General features: G+C 35.5%; 1 pseudogene; it reads right to left on the bottom strand.

Annotated features, from left to right (window-relative positions):
- Positions 1-256: 256 nt before the first annotated feature.
- On the bottom strand, positions 257-375 carry LOC120622306 (uncharacterized; annotated as a pseudogene).
- Positions 376-16,081: the final 15,706 nt, after the last annotated feature.

Here is a 16,081-nt window from a genome sequence, read left to right as displayed (position 1 = left end):
ATCTGTGCCTGTGCTCACTGTTTTTTGATCAGTTGTTTGTTTTGTACTACATGCTTCTCTGAGTTTACTTCTCTTCTTATCTGTTTTAATATTGCAATTCCGAAGCAGTACCTGGCACGGAGCATAACTTTAATGAACACTTGGTGAATGAATGATTGAATAATATTCATATACACTCAAATTTTTATCTTTCTGGGAACATATCCCATCTTGTTTAAGTATGGCCTTTTGCTTTTTGTTTGTTTATTTTTTTTAACACCTACAGCATCTGGTATTCCTAGGTGGTCTCCCATCCAAGTACTAACCAGGCCCGACTCTACTTAGCTTCCAAGATCAGATGAGATCGGGCACATTCAGGGTGGCATGGCCATAGACTACTTCTTGATGGAAAAGATCCTTAATAGTTTCTTCAATGAGAGTCTGTGGCAAATTATACTTTCCTTTTTTTTTTTGAGTGATAATTTAACTGAGTATGAAATTGTAGGCTGATGGTTATTATTCTTTGGTATTTTTGTAATGTTACTCTTTTGTCTAGTGATATCCACTACTGTTGATGAAAAGCCATCTGTCCATTAAATTCCATTCTTTTGTAGATAATGTCTTTTTTCTCTGGCTGCTTTAAGATTTTCTCGTTATCTATGATGTAGTGTCACCACAATGTGCCTACTGTGCTGTGTGGGTTTATTTCCATATATACTGCTTGGTATTTGAAATATACTTTTTTTAAAGAATTTGTGTCTTTCTTTAATTCTAGAATTTTTAAAATTATTATCTCATCAAATATTGCTTATTCATAATTTCTTCTTTTCTGCTGGAACTCTTATTAGATATGCCTAAAGCCTCCAAAATGTATCCTTCACATATTTAACTGATTGTTTATGGGTGCTGGTTGAATTCCTCATCACTCTTTTCCAATTACTAATTCTCTGATTCTTTCTGATCTAGAATTTGTCCAGCTATTGACCTCTCGTTTGAGAACTATGTTTTTATTTCTGCTTGTCTTTTTAGTGGATATTGTTCTTTAATTTATCCTTTTTGAGGAGGTGATATTTAAGTTGAGAAAGTAAAACCCATGTAAAGTGGCAGATATAGAGCATTCTAAGCATCAATAATAGCTTTAATTTTTTTTAATTTTTAATTTTTTCATCCAAAACTCTGCTCCTTAACCAGCATTTATTTTCAACTTGACATATCATATAAGCACAGTTGATTATAACCCAACATTCTGACTGAATCTAGAGGCCTTTGGTGCTGTATCCTTGTACTCATTACCTAAGTTTAGGGTATGAACGATATGATGCACAGAACTTCTGAGGGGCTGACTGAGTCCTGGCATCATTGAGTAAATGCACATCCTCTGACATGCAGAAACTTTATTTCCATCAGGTCAATTCAGCCATATTATATCCCAGGGATAAATGTGACCATGAGCTGATGAGCAGCAGACTGCACGATGTTAGCTGGAATAAGTAACAAAATGAAATTTTTATTTTTAATGTTAATCATGTGCTTTATGGAAAACAAAATAATTCTATAAATATAAACAGAACTATTACATTTCATCACTTGCCACCATCTTGATTATATACAAAAATGTAAACTTGGGGATTAAAATCATGTAACAATACTCACAAAGTTGTCCTTTAGATGATTCAGGTACTCCAAGCTATGTTCATACTAATATGTTTTAGAATATGATTTAATTTGCAACAAAAACTTTAATCCTGGTTGAATTTGAAGATCACCAGTTAACTAGTGCTCTCACTTCCTACAGGTGGGGAAAGTATTTTGGATGGCAGGTAGTAGACAACTCTGATGTTCTTTTCTTCATGCCACATCCTCTTTGATGATACAGTTAATCCATTTATGCCTCTTTTCTCTTTCTTCACTTCCTCCTTCTAGCCAAGTACCATTCTTACAACTGCCTGTTTTGAACTAGAGTCTACTATTGTATTTTCAGAACGGAAAACTTATTCACCTATCTTGCACTATCTAATGAAGTGAGCTTTACTATCATTGTGTTAGATCGTTATTTTCCTAGTGCTCAGGACGCTGATGCACAAGTAGGTAAGGCACTCTCCTTGGTACAACCACACATTGTGTCCACATATAGCACAGCACAGTGGGCTCACTGGCTGTATGCAAGCCGCCTGCCAACCATGGAGTTGACTGAACATTTTCCTTATATAAACTTAGCAGTGTTGCCTTTGTTTAGCATTCATCTTCCTTATTTCTCACAGTGCTTCTTCTAAAGTAAATATTTAAATCAAAAAGACTGACTACATTGAGCTTTAAATTTGTTACTCCCTTCTAAAATTTTTTGATAAAGTATAAGTGATGTTAAGTTTTTCACATTTTCACATTGCAGGAATTATCATATTTTAGGGCTTGGCTAATTCTGGTATGCCTTCTTTTTGGATGAGGCAGTTCGAATATGAAAGTCATCTTCATGAAAAGAGAAATCTCTCTCCAATTTCTCCTCAGGAGGAAGCCAATGCCTTGAATGTGATGCTCACTTCCTTCAAGAGAACAATGTTCTATGTAAGTGAAAATGTCTTTCAACAAAGAACCTGCTGTTTCCAATTCAATATCCCATTTCTGTTCCCTACCAAATGCCCAGATAGAAAGAATGTTTAGTGCCAAGGAAATCTATGGTCTGATGAGCCAACAAATCAAATCAGTTATCATGAAATCAAATTCTCATTTTAAAATATTTCTTCCATTTGTTTAGAAGCAAAGATTAGGTATAAATAACTTCATCAAAGTTAATTTTTAAAATAAATGCAGTCTGTTAAGATAGAATGACAGTTGTCATTAGTGAACTCCCCATGGCTATTGAGGTTGCCCCTGGCCTGCACAGCTGTCATGATGTGGCCCCTGCCACCTCCTCCAACCACAGCTTATGCCCAATGCCACTTGCTGAATTTGTTCTAGTTGTGCCAGTCTTCTATTAGCAACTAGAGTAGGCCAAACTCTTTCCCGACACTGGGCTCTCGCAATTGCTGTTTTCGCTACCCAGAATATTCTTCTGCCTCTTCTCATCTTAACTATCACCTCTTCAAAGATGTCTTCCCTGACCATCCTATCCAAAGTAGTTCATCTTCCTTAGTCCCCGTCACAGCACTGTTTATTCCTGCATAGACGAATCAGAAGCTGCAACTTTCTTATTTACTGATTATTTATGTTCTGTTTCCCCATATTATAATGTAAGCCCCAGGAAGGCAGGAATCTAATTTGTCTTATGCTCCAACCCCAGACCTTATGTGCTTGCCACAGAAGCCTACTAGCCAATGGCATCTTCCTAATGCAGCCACCTCAGATTCAGAAATAGCATCAGTGATTCAAACAATAAATGCCCATATGCCTATCTGGATTTCATGCAGAATTGACTATAAAATGGAATTTAGATATTCTGAAAGTCACAAACCCTAGCATTGGGGTGAGCTTGAATTCATTTTTGTTAATTCTGCATAATGGCCACTAGAGGGAGACATAACCAAATATTATACTCTCAAATTCTAAGATTTTTTCCATTAGAATTTTAGAAGTCCTGCAGCCCAACACTCCCCTCAGTTTCTCTGAAAAATGTCATCCAACTTCTTTTCAAACAAACCAAAAAAATTATGATGGAGAATTCACTACTCCATGGGACTGACTATTCTACAGCTGGGCTCCATTCTTATTGAGAAGGTCCTCTTTCTTGTTGACCTATCTGTAACTGCCTCTCCTTGCCCTCTTTCTCGCCTAAATCATTAAGAAAAGGATACTACCTTGGGCCCTAGTCTGAGCCTCATTATCTAGAATGTTATTTGGAAACTTGCAGCCAGTCAATCCCAGCATGCCTCAAACCTTTCTCATCGCTAACCATCACTCCAAATAGAAAGTCTTTTTGTTTTCTCTGCTTTGACCCACTGTCCCACTGCTCCCTCCCTCAAGCTTTACCCTCCTAGCACAATTTGATGCCACTGCCTGGATTCATGCAAAGAAATCAGTTTTTACTCACCACTAGTACAAATAGCAACACGGTGAAAGGCAAATAATGTCCCGGTATTATTATTAAAATAATTTTAACTTTATAGATCTACTAAAAGGGTCTTGGGCATCCCCAGACCCCATCTGCAGACTACACTTTTAGAACTGCTGAACTAGGCTATAAAGCAAGTCTCAACAAATCGAAAAGAATCAGTACCAATAATACAAACTACAATCTGCCCCAATGCAGTTAAATTAAGACTCAATTATAAAAAATATAAATGTCACCTTACATTTGGAAATTTTAGAACATTTTAAACAATCCATTGGTCAAAGAAGAAATCATAATATGAAAAACATACTTAGAAGTGGAATTATAATAAAAATGCAGCATGACAAAACTTCCGAGATGCAGCAAAAGTGATACTTAAGAGAAACTTGTAGTATTAAGTGCTTATATCAGAAAAGAAGAAAGACTGAAAATTAAAGACCTAAGTACTCAAGTTAACAAGTTGAAAATAGCAACAGAATGGTCCTAAAGAACATAGAAAGAAGATGATAATAAGAATGAGAAGAAATTATATAGAGAAAAAATGATAGAAAGGTTCACTAAACCCTAAAGTTGATTCTTTGAAAACATAAAAACCACCACCAAAATAAACAGCAGAATGGGGTGTCAGGGGGACAGGGCAAGGAATCTGTAAACTGACAGAATAGAAATTATCAAATCTAAACAACAGAGAAAAAAATGATTTGATGAAAATAAACAGAGCCTCAAAGACCTGTAGGACTATAGTAAAGGATGCGACATTAGTGTCATTGGAGTTCCAAAAAGAGAAGAGAAAGTGGGTAGGGCTGAAAAAGTGCTAGAAAAAAATAATGGCTGAAAGCTTCCCAAATTGGGTAAGAGAAACAAACCCACAGATTCAAGAAGCTGAGCAACCCCAAACAAAATAAACTCAAGACAATCTATGCTAAGACACATCCTAACTTCTGAAAACTAAAGGAAAAAAAAATATCGAAAGCAGCCAGAGAAAAAATGGCACTTACCTATGGCCGAAAAAAGAACAATTAGAATGGCAGTGGATTTATCATCAGAAATCAATGGAGGGCAGAGGGAAATGACACAATATTTTTCAAGTGCTGAAAGAAGAGAACTGTCAACCCAAAATCCTACACCCCATGAAAATATCCTTCAGGAATGGAGGGAAAACCAAAACACTCCCAGACAAAGGAAAACTAATGGATTTGTTGGCAGCAGACTTTCCCTAAAAGAATGGGTAAAGAAAGTTCTCCAAGTAGAAAAGAAACAATTAAAGAAGCAAACCTGTAATGTCCAGAAAGAAGAAAGAACACAGTATACAAATATGTGGATAAATACAGTAGCATTTCCTTCTCTTTTTAAGTTTTTTAAATTATGTTCGATGGTTGAAGCAAAATTCTAATGCTGATGTGGTTCTAAATGTATATAGAAGAAATATTTAAGATAATTATAAATGGGGAAGTGTAAGGAAACAAAGATTTCAATACGTCACTGAAACTAGTAAGATAACATCAGTACACTGTGATATGTGTATATTATGCCTAGACCAACCATTTTTAAAACTATACAGATACACTCAAAAAATGCTACATATAAATGAAAATGGAATCCTAAAAAAATGTTCAAGTAACCCACAGAAAGGCAAGAAAAAGTAAACAGAGAAACAAAAAACTCAAAGAACAAACATAAAACAAAAACTAAAATGGTAGACTTAAACCCTGCCATATCAACAACTGATAGAACAACTAGACAGAAAATAAGAAAGGATGCAGAAAACTCAGCATCAATCAATAGGATCTAACTGATGTGTATAGAACACTCTACCTAACAATAATAGAATACGAGTCTATTCAGGTACCCACAGAACGTACACCAAAATAGTCCATATCCTGAGCCACAAAACAAACTTTAATATAAAATGATTGAATCATACTGAGTGTGTTCTCTGACCACAATGGAATCAAACTAAAAATCAATAACAGGAAAATCTCCAAACACAAGGAAACCAAACAACAAACTTCTAAAACTAATCCAGTAGTCAAAGGGGAAGTTTCAAGGGAAATCAAAAATCCATCGAATTGAATGAAAATGAAAATACAACATATCAAAGTTTGTGGGACACAGTTAAAGCAGTGCTGAGAGGGAAATTTGTAGCACTAAATACATATATTACAAAAGACGAAAAATCTCACATCAATAATCTAAGTTCCCACCTCAAGAACCTAGAAAAAGAAGAGCAAAATAAACACAAAGCAAGTAGAAGAAAGGAAATAATAAAGATAAGAGGAGAAATCAGTGAAATCGAAAGCAGAAAAACAATAGAGAAAAGCAATGAAACAAAGAGTTAATCTTTGAAAACCGATAAAAATCATATTCTAGCAAGAATGACAAAAATAAGAGAGAAGACACATATTACCAATATCAAGAATGAAACAGGACTTAAATATAAAACCTGAAACTGTAAAATTACTAGAAGAAAACGGGAAAATTTTCTTGATGTTGATCTTGACAACGATTTCTTGGATATGACACTAAAAGCATCAACAACAAAAGTAAAAGTAGACAAATAGAACTACCTCAAAATTAAAAGCTTCTGCACACAAAGAAAACAATCAACAGAATGAAAAGACAACCTACAGCTTGATAGAAAATATTCTCAAGTCATATATCTGATAAGAGATTAATATCAAAAGTATATAAAGAGTTCCTATAACTCAATAGCCAAACAAATGACTCAATTAAAAAACAGGCAAAGGACTTGAATAGACATTTTTCCAAAGATATACAAATGGCCAATAGGTACATGAAAAGGTGCTCAACCTCACTAATTATCAGGGAAATGCAAATAAAATCCACATTGAAATATCACCCCATACCCATTAGGATGGCTATTATCAAAAAAATGAAAAATAACAAGTGTTGGCAAGGATATGGAGAAATTTCAGCCCTTGGACATTGTTGGTGGAAATATACAATGGTACAGCTCCTACGGAAAGCAGTATGGAGGTTCCTCAAAAAATTAAAAATAGAATTACCATATGATCCAGCAATTCTACTTCTGGATATATATCCAAAAGAATCAAAATCAGAATCTCAAAGAGCTATCTGTACCCCCATGTTTATTGCAGTATTTTTAACAGTAGCCAAAATACGGAAACAACCTAAATATTCATTGATAGATGAACAGACAAAGAAAATGTGATATATACATATAATGCAATATTATACAGCCTTTAAAAAAGAAAGAAGTACTGCTACATGCAACAATATGGATGAACCTGGAAGTCACTGCACTAAGTGAAATAAGCCAATCACAGACAGACAAATACTGTGTTAATTAGATATGTCTGAAGTACCTAAAATAGTGAAAGTTATAGAAGCAGAGAGTTGCCAGGGGCTAGGAGGAGAGGAAAATGAGAAATTGTTCAGTGGGTAAAAAAGTTTTAGTTATGCAAGATGAGTAAGTTCTAGAGACCTGCTGTATAACATAGCACCTATAGTTAACAATACTGTATTGTGCACTTAAAATTTTTGTTAAGAGGGTAGAGTTCATATTAAGTGTTCTTATCAACAAGAGGTGAGGGCATGGGGAAACTTTTGAAGATGTGTTTATTACCTTAGATATGTTTGATAGATATGTTTATTACCTTAATTGTGATGATATGTTTATTACCTTAATTGTGATGATATGTTTATTACCTTAATTGTGATGATTTCATGCGTGCATGCCTAAATCCAAATTTATCAAATTGTGTACATTAAATATATGCAGTTTTTGTATATAAATTATACCTCAGTAAAGCTATTAATAAAAATAAAGAATAAAATAGACATCAAAAGGATAATTTTAAAAACTCTACATTCCTAAATGTGTATAAAAAGAATGAATTCCTTGAAAAATACAAACTACCACAACTTAGCTAATATGAAATAGATCATTCGAATAGCCCTACAACTATGAAGAAAATTGAATTCATAATTTTTTAACTCCCAAAAAAGAAATCTCCAGGCCCTGATGGTTTCACTGGAGAATTCTTCCAAACAATTAAAAGAGCGTTAACACCAACTCTACATAATCTCTTCCAGAAAAAACAAGAGAACAAAAGAACATTTTCTTATTTGTTTGGAGGAGTTGGTGTTACGCTAATACCAAAATCAAAGATAATACAAAAAAGAAAACTACAGACCAATAGCTCTCATGACTTTAGAAACAAAAATCCTCAATAAATTTTAAACAAATCCAATTCAGCAATGTACAAAAAGAATTCTACACCGTGATCAAGCAGAATTTATTCCAGGTGTGCAAGTCTGGTTCAGCATTTTAAAAACAATCAGTACAATCTATCATATCAACAAGCTGAAGGATAAAAGTTACATGACCATATTAACTGATGCAGAAAATCATTTGACAAAAATTCAACACCTATTTATGATAAAAATAGGAATAGAGGGGAATTTCCTCAACTTTATAAAGAGTATCTACAAAAAAACCTATACTGACATTACTGTTCAGATGAAAGATTGAATGTTTCCACCCTAAGATCACAAACAAGGCAATATGTCCTTTCTCAGCACTCTTATTCAGCACAGGGTTAGAATATTCCAAATAACAGTTTGTCTTACGTTGATGTATTTTGGATGTGATTAAATACCCAATGTTAAGATCAAACACTCAAATTCTTCAATACAGAGAAGCTGCAGGTGGTGGGTTAAGGTATCTAAGGAGGAAAAACCTTCCATAAAGCTCACCTCTTCACACTGTTTGTTCTAAGGGAATATGCCTGGAATGGAGGATGCACATGTAGCACCTGGAAACCCAGGCCCCCAGAGGCTGAGATGAGTGTCCAGAAAATGAAGAGAAGACTGCTATGATTTCCTGCTCAAGGACGTTAATGCAGCCATGTTCATGGCCACTCAAATATCTGGCATCTTTAAAGATAAGCTTTATTATTTTCCAGGTTTTCTATTTCTTTAAGGGTATAATTTGTAATATATTTCAAAGGCAAAACCCTCTAAACACTTGAAATCATTTTTAAACCAAGTTAGTCAAATGCTTCAAAAATTAATTTTAAAAAAATGCCCTTGGCCCTTGTCAGCTAGACAGTCCTGCCACAAATGCACAGCTAAACAGATGTCACAAGTCACCTGGTCCTTCCTTACTGTCTCGGTGTCTCCGTTCTCTTACCTGCAAAGTAGTGATCATCATAACACCTATCTTACAGGGACTTGGAATGGATTAAAGCAGAGGTCCCTAACCCCCAGTCTGCAGACTGCTATTGGTCCATGACTGGTACTGGTACCGTTAGGAACTGGGCCACATAACAGTAGGTGAGTGGCAGGTGAGCCATCGAAGTTTCATTTGTATTCGCAGCTGCTCCCCAGCACTAGCGTCACCACCTCAGCTCCACCTCAGATCATCAGGCATTAGATTCTCATAGAAGCACCGGTCCCTGGTGCCAAAAAGGTTGGGGACTGCTAGATTAAAGGAGCTAATTCAGGTGAAGTATTTAGAACAGTGCTTGCACATAGTAGGCCTCCAGAAACACTCCTAGCCTCTGCCTACAGTTATTAAGAGGATTAATCTTTCAGAAGGACATGGAAGAGACTTTTTTCTATAAATCCCACACTGCATCCAGAAATGATCAGCCAACACTGTGGTTGCTCATCACTGTTAAGTAAAGGCTGATGAAGGGGAATATCATCAAGAGAGCGAGCCAGAGACTACCCACTGGCTGCCTGCAACTGCATCCATCAATGTGTTTTTTTTGTTCTTTTTGGGGGAAGGTTGGGGGCGGGGGTCTGATTTTTATAACCTACCAGGCCTCCTGCGGCATTTGTGTTTTGATATCTGATATTTTGCTAATCTTCTACATTATAGAATTTCCCACCTCTTAGGCCAAACAGCCATGGTCGAATGGCTGAGAGAGAACCATTCTCTCAGAGGAAAAGGAATAAAGAAAAGATTTTAGCATTTGCCATCACTTTATGATGAGCCACTTATTTAAAGTTTTCAAATGTACAACCTCAAGACTGAACGGAGAAGGGGCCAGGATGGGTTTTAGAGAATTTCAAAAGTACTTTGGGTTATCTCCTGTGCCTCACATCTTTTGTTTGCCCTCCTTATTATCTCTCCACCCTCCCCAGCATGCACTGTGCCAGGGACTGCATCAACAGGCTGCTTTGCCCTCTGGCTTCCAGCTGTATTCAGCCAAAGGTGGGGGGCACTGGCAGGAGAAGGAGAGGCAGAAGAGCAAAGTCATGGTGTTTATTTCCCAGCAGGGTCACTTCAAAGTTCTCTGCTCTTGTCAGGTGACCTTGCCCATACAGTTTTCTCTGTCTCTGGGTTTCTGTAACCACTCTCTCTCATGGGTTCTGCAGGCCTAGAAGTAGAAAGAGAACCTACTGTTACAAGCCCCACGTAGTACACAATTCGTTGCGGTTTACTTGCACATAGTTCCTGACATAAATCTCCTAAAACCCTTGTAAATAAGGCTGCTAGGAAAATCTTTTGTGCTAGTGTTTAATCTTTGGCCCCAGTTCCTGATCCAGAACTCCTAAGACCTTGGTCATTTCCTGAGTGACGAGTGCCTGACACAGAGCTGCTAAATCCCTTGGAATTTCCTAAGGGGTTAGAATGTCTTTTGTTCAAATGAGGCAATTCTTGGTGGGCTCCTGGATCGGGGCTGGTCACCAGAAAGACCAAGCTATGATGAGAAGCTTGGAATTTCAGCCCCACCCTCATCCTCTGAAGAGGGCAAAGGGGCAGAAAGTGGAGTTAATAATCGATCATGACTATGTGATGAAACCTCCATAAAAATCCCAAAAGTATGGGATTCAGGGAGCTTCTGGGTTGGTGAACACGAACATGTGCCAGGAGGGTTATGCACCCCAACTCCACAGGGACAGGAGCACTGGTGCTCAGGACCCTTCCAGACATCGTCCTGTGTGTCTCTTCACCTGGCCGTTCACTTACAGCATTTAAAATATTCTTTGTAATAAACCAATAATAGTAAGAAAACTTACTGTTTCTGATTGGCATCTGAAGTGAGGACAGCCTTGTGGGTCTGAGCCCTTAACCTGTGTGGTCTGCACTAACTCCAGTTAGTGTCAGAATTTATTTGAATTGCAGGACATCCAGCAGGTATTGGAGAATTGGTCAGCGTGGAGGAAAAACCCATACACCTGTTATATATGAGAGTCAAGAAAAACATAGTGATTTTTTCCTAGACATTCCCCTATTAACATCTTTTCAAATATCTTCATTTAACGATGTCTCTATTTCCTAGCACTCTACTTGACAAATATATGTGTTTTTTTCACTTGAACCTAACCCTTAGGTATGATTCCTTGTACCAAGGCCCAGGGTCAGTAAAGGTAGTCAGTTCAAACCCCAGTCTGAAAATTCTCAAGTGTATAGAAAATACAACTTTGCCTACTTTCCTATAACCCAACTTAATTTCTATTTCAACCCTAATCCTCCAGGGTGGCAGAAACATAAGCTAAATCCGTTCAGGGTCACCCCTGACAATTAAAGTATGATTAATAACTGTGAAACTAGAACTACACACTAGGAATTTGGGAGCCAAGAGGAGGACACCTAACACAGCCTCAAAGGAGGAGAAAACGAGAGTCAAGGAACTGCCTAGAGAATGTGATGTGTGGATGAAATAAGAGGATGAATGGAGTTAGCCAGTCAAAGAAAGAAAGAATCATGCTAGGCATAGGATACAACCCAAGCAAAGGCACAGAGGCGAGAAATAGAACATGTAGCAGACTATAAGCCATTCGATGTTATTGGAGTATAAAGTTCAAGATAGAGAGAGAGGACAGAAAGAAGCAGGGGCCAGATCTTGAAGGGCTCTGTTACATCAGGTTAAGGAGCTTGAACTTTATATTACAGGTCAGCGGTCCCCAACAGGGAGGTACACACACCCCAGGATATACACAAAAACATTAACTGGAATTCAGGAAAAACAATGTTAGAACTTTCATCTTATGCTTTAATTATTTTATTTTTGTGCATGTTTTATAAAGTCCATAATATACTAGTGTCATAGGACATGTTATATAATAAACAAATAAATATTAGGCATACGCTGAAGTTTGGGTTCAACTTCAGAATTCAACCAGAATCTGCCAGTTAGCTTTGGCTCTGACCATGTGCCCACTTTAACATCATTGCAGACATCTCTGAACCTCTGTGTAATCCGTGATCCTGTGAAGCACAGATCATCATCCTCTCTAATCAGCGTGACAGCAATAATTATGTAAACAAGGTATGTGACGTGGTTTCATTGTTAGTATCAGAATATTTTCTAAAATAAGTGAGCATTCTAGATGTAATTTTGAGAAAATTTTCCTTAAGTGTTTTATTAGTGGAAATTCTACCTGTTGGATGAAATTTGTATAAATGTATATTCATTATTGCAAGAGTAAAATGTTGCATTAATTAATGATGACTGTGAAGCTAACAATTTTATATATAAAATTAGCTTAAAACTTACACATTATTAAGTAAATAGGGAAATAGATTGGCACTTAATATCAAGATTTAGTAAGCATGCAGTAGCTGGATAACTTTATGAAGAATTTTTATTCTCTTTGAGCCTGTGTGTTTATAAAATTTTTAAAATATAATGCAGAATAAAAGAGATTCTATTATATTATAATTCTAATATTTGTAGAAGTACCTAGTGTGCTAACCTGCATTCATAACACAAAATAACCTGTAAGAATTGTGTTAAAGTTTTAATTATCTAATTCCGTTTTGGCTATGACACTTTCAAGAAAAGAATACTTTCTTGGGTGTTCTTTATATCTTGTGAACATGAAATTGCAGCACAATGTCAACTTTGCCACTTCACAATTTCACTCCTATATCAAGTACCACAACATCCATGTAAGATTTCATATCTTACTTAAATATGATTTCATAAGTTTAATGTGAAAGAGGATTCCATAGCTTAGAGATTCCTTTTTACTATTGCACAATGATTTATTAAGGTAATCTTGACAAATCTTTTATTCTTGGCTAAATTCTAGAAGTTGCCCGTGGTCAGTTGATTTGGTACAGGAAGAACCAGAAATCCTGAGTCTCATTCCAGGTTCTAATTTTACACAGAGCACTTAATTTCTTCAATGCTTGCCTTTTCATTTACAAAGTGGGACTAATAATTCTAGTCTGCAAAGTATTTTCCTCAGGAGAGATTCATAATTTGAGTGCAATTAACAGCTTCTAATTTTTTCAAACATAAAAGTCTTCTTGATGTTCACCTAATAGCAGAAACACAATGTCTCAAACTAATTGTTTCATAAAAGTGATTATTATTTTAAAGCCATCAATTCATTTTGTGGTAGCTTTATGAAATGGAGGTTAAACTGGAAATAACAGATAAAAACTAATGTCCTTTAATACTGTCATAACAACAGCTTGACATTATCTTAATAGGAAGGTTGTGCTACATGAAGAGGGTGCGGGAAGAGATCAGACAACAAAAAGTGAACTCCATAGTTTCAATAATTATTGATATCCACTCCTCCTATAAGTTTTCTTGGAAAACAGCAGATAGAATTATACATAGTCCCAGCATGAAGCTAATGAACTCTTGACATGAATTTCACTGGACATAATAAGAGATTCTACACTGGGATGTTAGTGTCAGGCTTTAGTGTTGAAGACCAGACTTGGGGTCCTAACCTTAATTTGAACGGGACTGACAGGGAGATAGAGAATTCAGGTAGACATTGGGTTCAAACCAGATGCTTTTGTTTGCTCATTGTTAAGCCCCTTTCCCCACCTCTTCAGCGTGCCTTTCAGGTTGTTCCTTACAAGACCAGGGAAACTAAGGGAGAAAAAATAGTTCATGTATTCATCAGCTCTTCTCACAAAGAAACGATGACTTTTATAATTCAGTAATTTTTAAATGTTATTCTCCCTTTCGATTTTAATGTGAGTCTTTAGTTTAGACAGACTCATAAAGTGATAATAGTCATAAAATCATGAAGTATGCCTGTGGTATCAGAAAAGGAAGAAGCTAGAGCTGAGAAAATGCCTGGATAAAATTCTACAGTCCTTCTGCAGGATTTGAGGGGCCATAGGTCATAGAATCATTTGATTTTTTAAAATTTTATTGAAATATAACATGCATATAGAAAAATACAAAAATTGTAAGTATACTGGTAGATAAGTAATAAAAAGTGACCACATCTGTATAACCAACAATCAGAAATAGTAATCCATGAAAAACTAATTTATGGTAAAAATAGGTCAGAATAGTGGTTATGTTGGGAATTATCATCTGGGAGGGGGACACATCTGCTGGGATATTCAAAATGATCCACGTCTTGATCTGACTGATGGTTATCATGAGTATTTACATATTTAAAAATGATCCTCTACATTTAAGTTGTGTGCATTTTCTATACTTATGTTATAATTAAAATAAATTTTTTATTTTTTATATAAATAAAAAATAAAATTTCTTAAAGGATTGTTTTTGCCTATTTTTGAATTGTATGTAAATGGAATCATACCACGTGTTCTTTTGTGTCTTACTTAACATGTTTGAGAAACTCATCCAAGTGGTTGAATATAGTTGCAGTTCATTCATTTTTATTGCCAATGGTGTTCAGTTGTATGACTACACCGCAATTTATTTATTGATTCTACTTTTGGGTTATATCCAGTTTGGGACTAATATAAATAATATTTCTGAACATTTCCTTTGGGATATATGTGAAGACATTTCTGCAGGGCATATATTTAGGAGTGAAACTGCTAGATCTCAGGGTGCATATATTTCAATTGGATATACTGCTAAATGGTTTTCCAAGTAGTCATACCAATTTTTATCCCCAACATCAGTGTATGAGAATTTCCACTAGCTCCACATCCTCACCAATAATTGGTATTGTTAGTCTTAGTAATTTTAGTCATTCCAGTAGGAGTATACAATGCATTTTATTATTGTTTTCATTTTAATTTCCTTGATTACTAATGAGTTTGAGTGCTTATTCATTTATTAGTAGTCATTTTTATGAAATCTCTTCATTATCTTTTGCCCATTTTTTTAAAATAGCTTGTCTATTTGTCTTACTAATTTGAAAGAGTTCTTTATATATTCCAAGTGTTAATCTGATGGCTGGCCTTTTTACTCTCTTAATGGTGTCTATTTTTATAGTTAGCTTAGTCCAATTTATCAATCTCTTCCTTCATGGCTTGTGTACTTTTTGTGTCCTGTTTAAGAAATCTTTTTCATAATTTTCTAATCAGAAAGATTGTTTCATACATTTAAATCTGTAATTTCCTGAAATTTAATTTTCTATATGATATGATAGTCTTCGTTTTTTTCCATATGGATATCCAATGGTACTAATACTATTTATTGAAAATATCATCTTTCTCCACTGCTCTGAAGTGTCACCTTGATCATAAATCAAATGTCCATGTGAGTATCTGTTGCCAGCTACTCTATTCTGTCGAATTGGTCTGTTTATCTATCCTTGCACAGTACTATGCTGTCTTAATAATTATAGATTTATAAGTTTTGATACTCAGTAGCAGGTGCTTCTACTTGTTCTTTTTCAAAATTGTCTTAACTATTTTTGGCTTATTGCATTTCCACAGAAATTTTTAAATCATCTTGTCAAAACCCACTAAAACAAGGAAACAGATTTTTATTAGAGCTGCATGAATATTTAGATCAATTTAAGGAGAAATGTATTCTAGTCCGCGAACATAGTATTTTCCTCCATTTACACATTTAAGAAGAAATTGCAGACATGGTTTCATTTTACCTCTAAATAGTTTAATCTGTATTTTGTAAAAGGAATGATATTCTTACATAACCACAGTACACATATCAAAATCAGGAAAGGAACATTGATAGAGTACTATTATCTAATCTGTATTCCTTATTTAAATTTCATCAATTTTTTTTCACTAATGTCCCCTCTAGCAAAAAAAAAAAAAAGGTGTTTTAAGTTTTTCAACTTGTCCAAGATCCAATCTAGGACCATGTATTGCATTTAGTTGTCATATCTCTTTGGTATTCTTCGCTCTGGAAC

The sequence above is a fragment of the Pteropus medius genome, unplaced genomic scaffold, assembly GCF_902729225.1.
Source record: "Pteropus medius unplaced genomic scaffold, Ma_sr-lr_union100, whole genome shotgun sequence".
NCBI classification, from domain to species: Eukaryota; Metazoa; Chordata; class Mammalia; order Chiroptera; family Pteropodidae; genus Pteropus; species Pteropus medius.
Note: the sequence above shows the minus strand (reverse complement) of the source record. Positions and strands in the feature narration are given on the sequence as shown.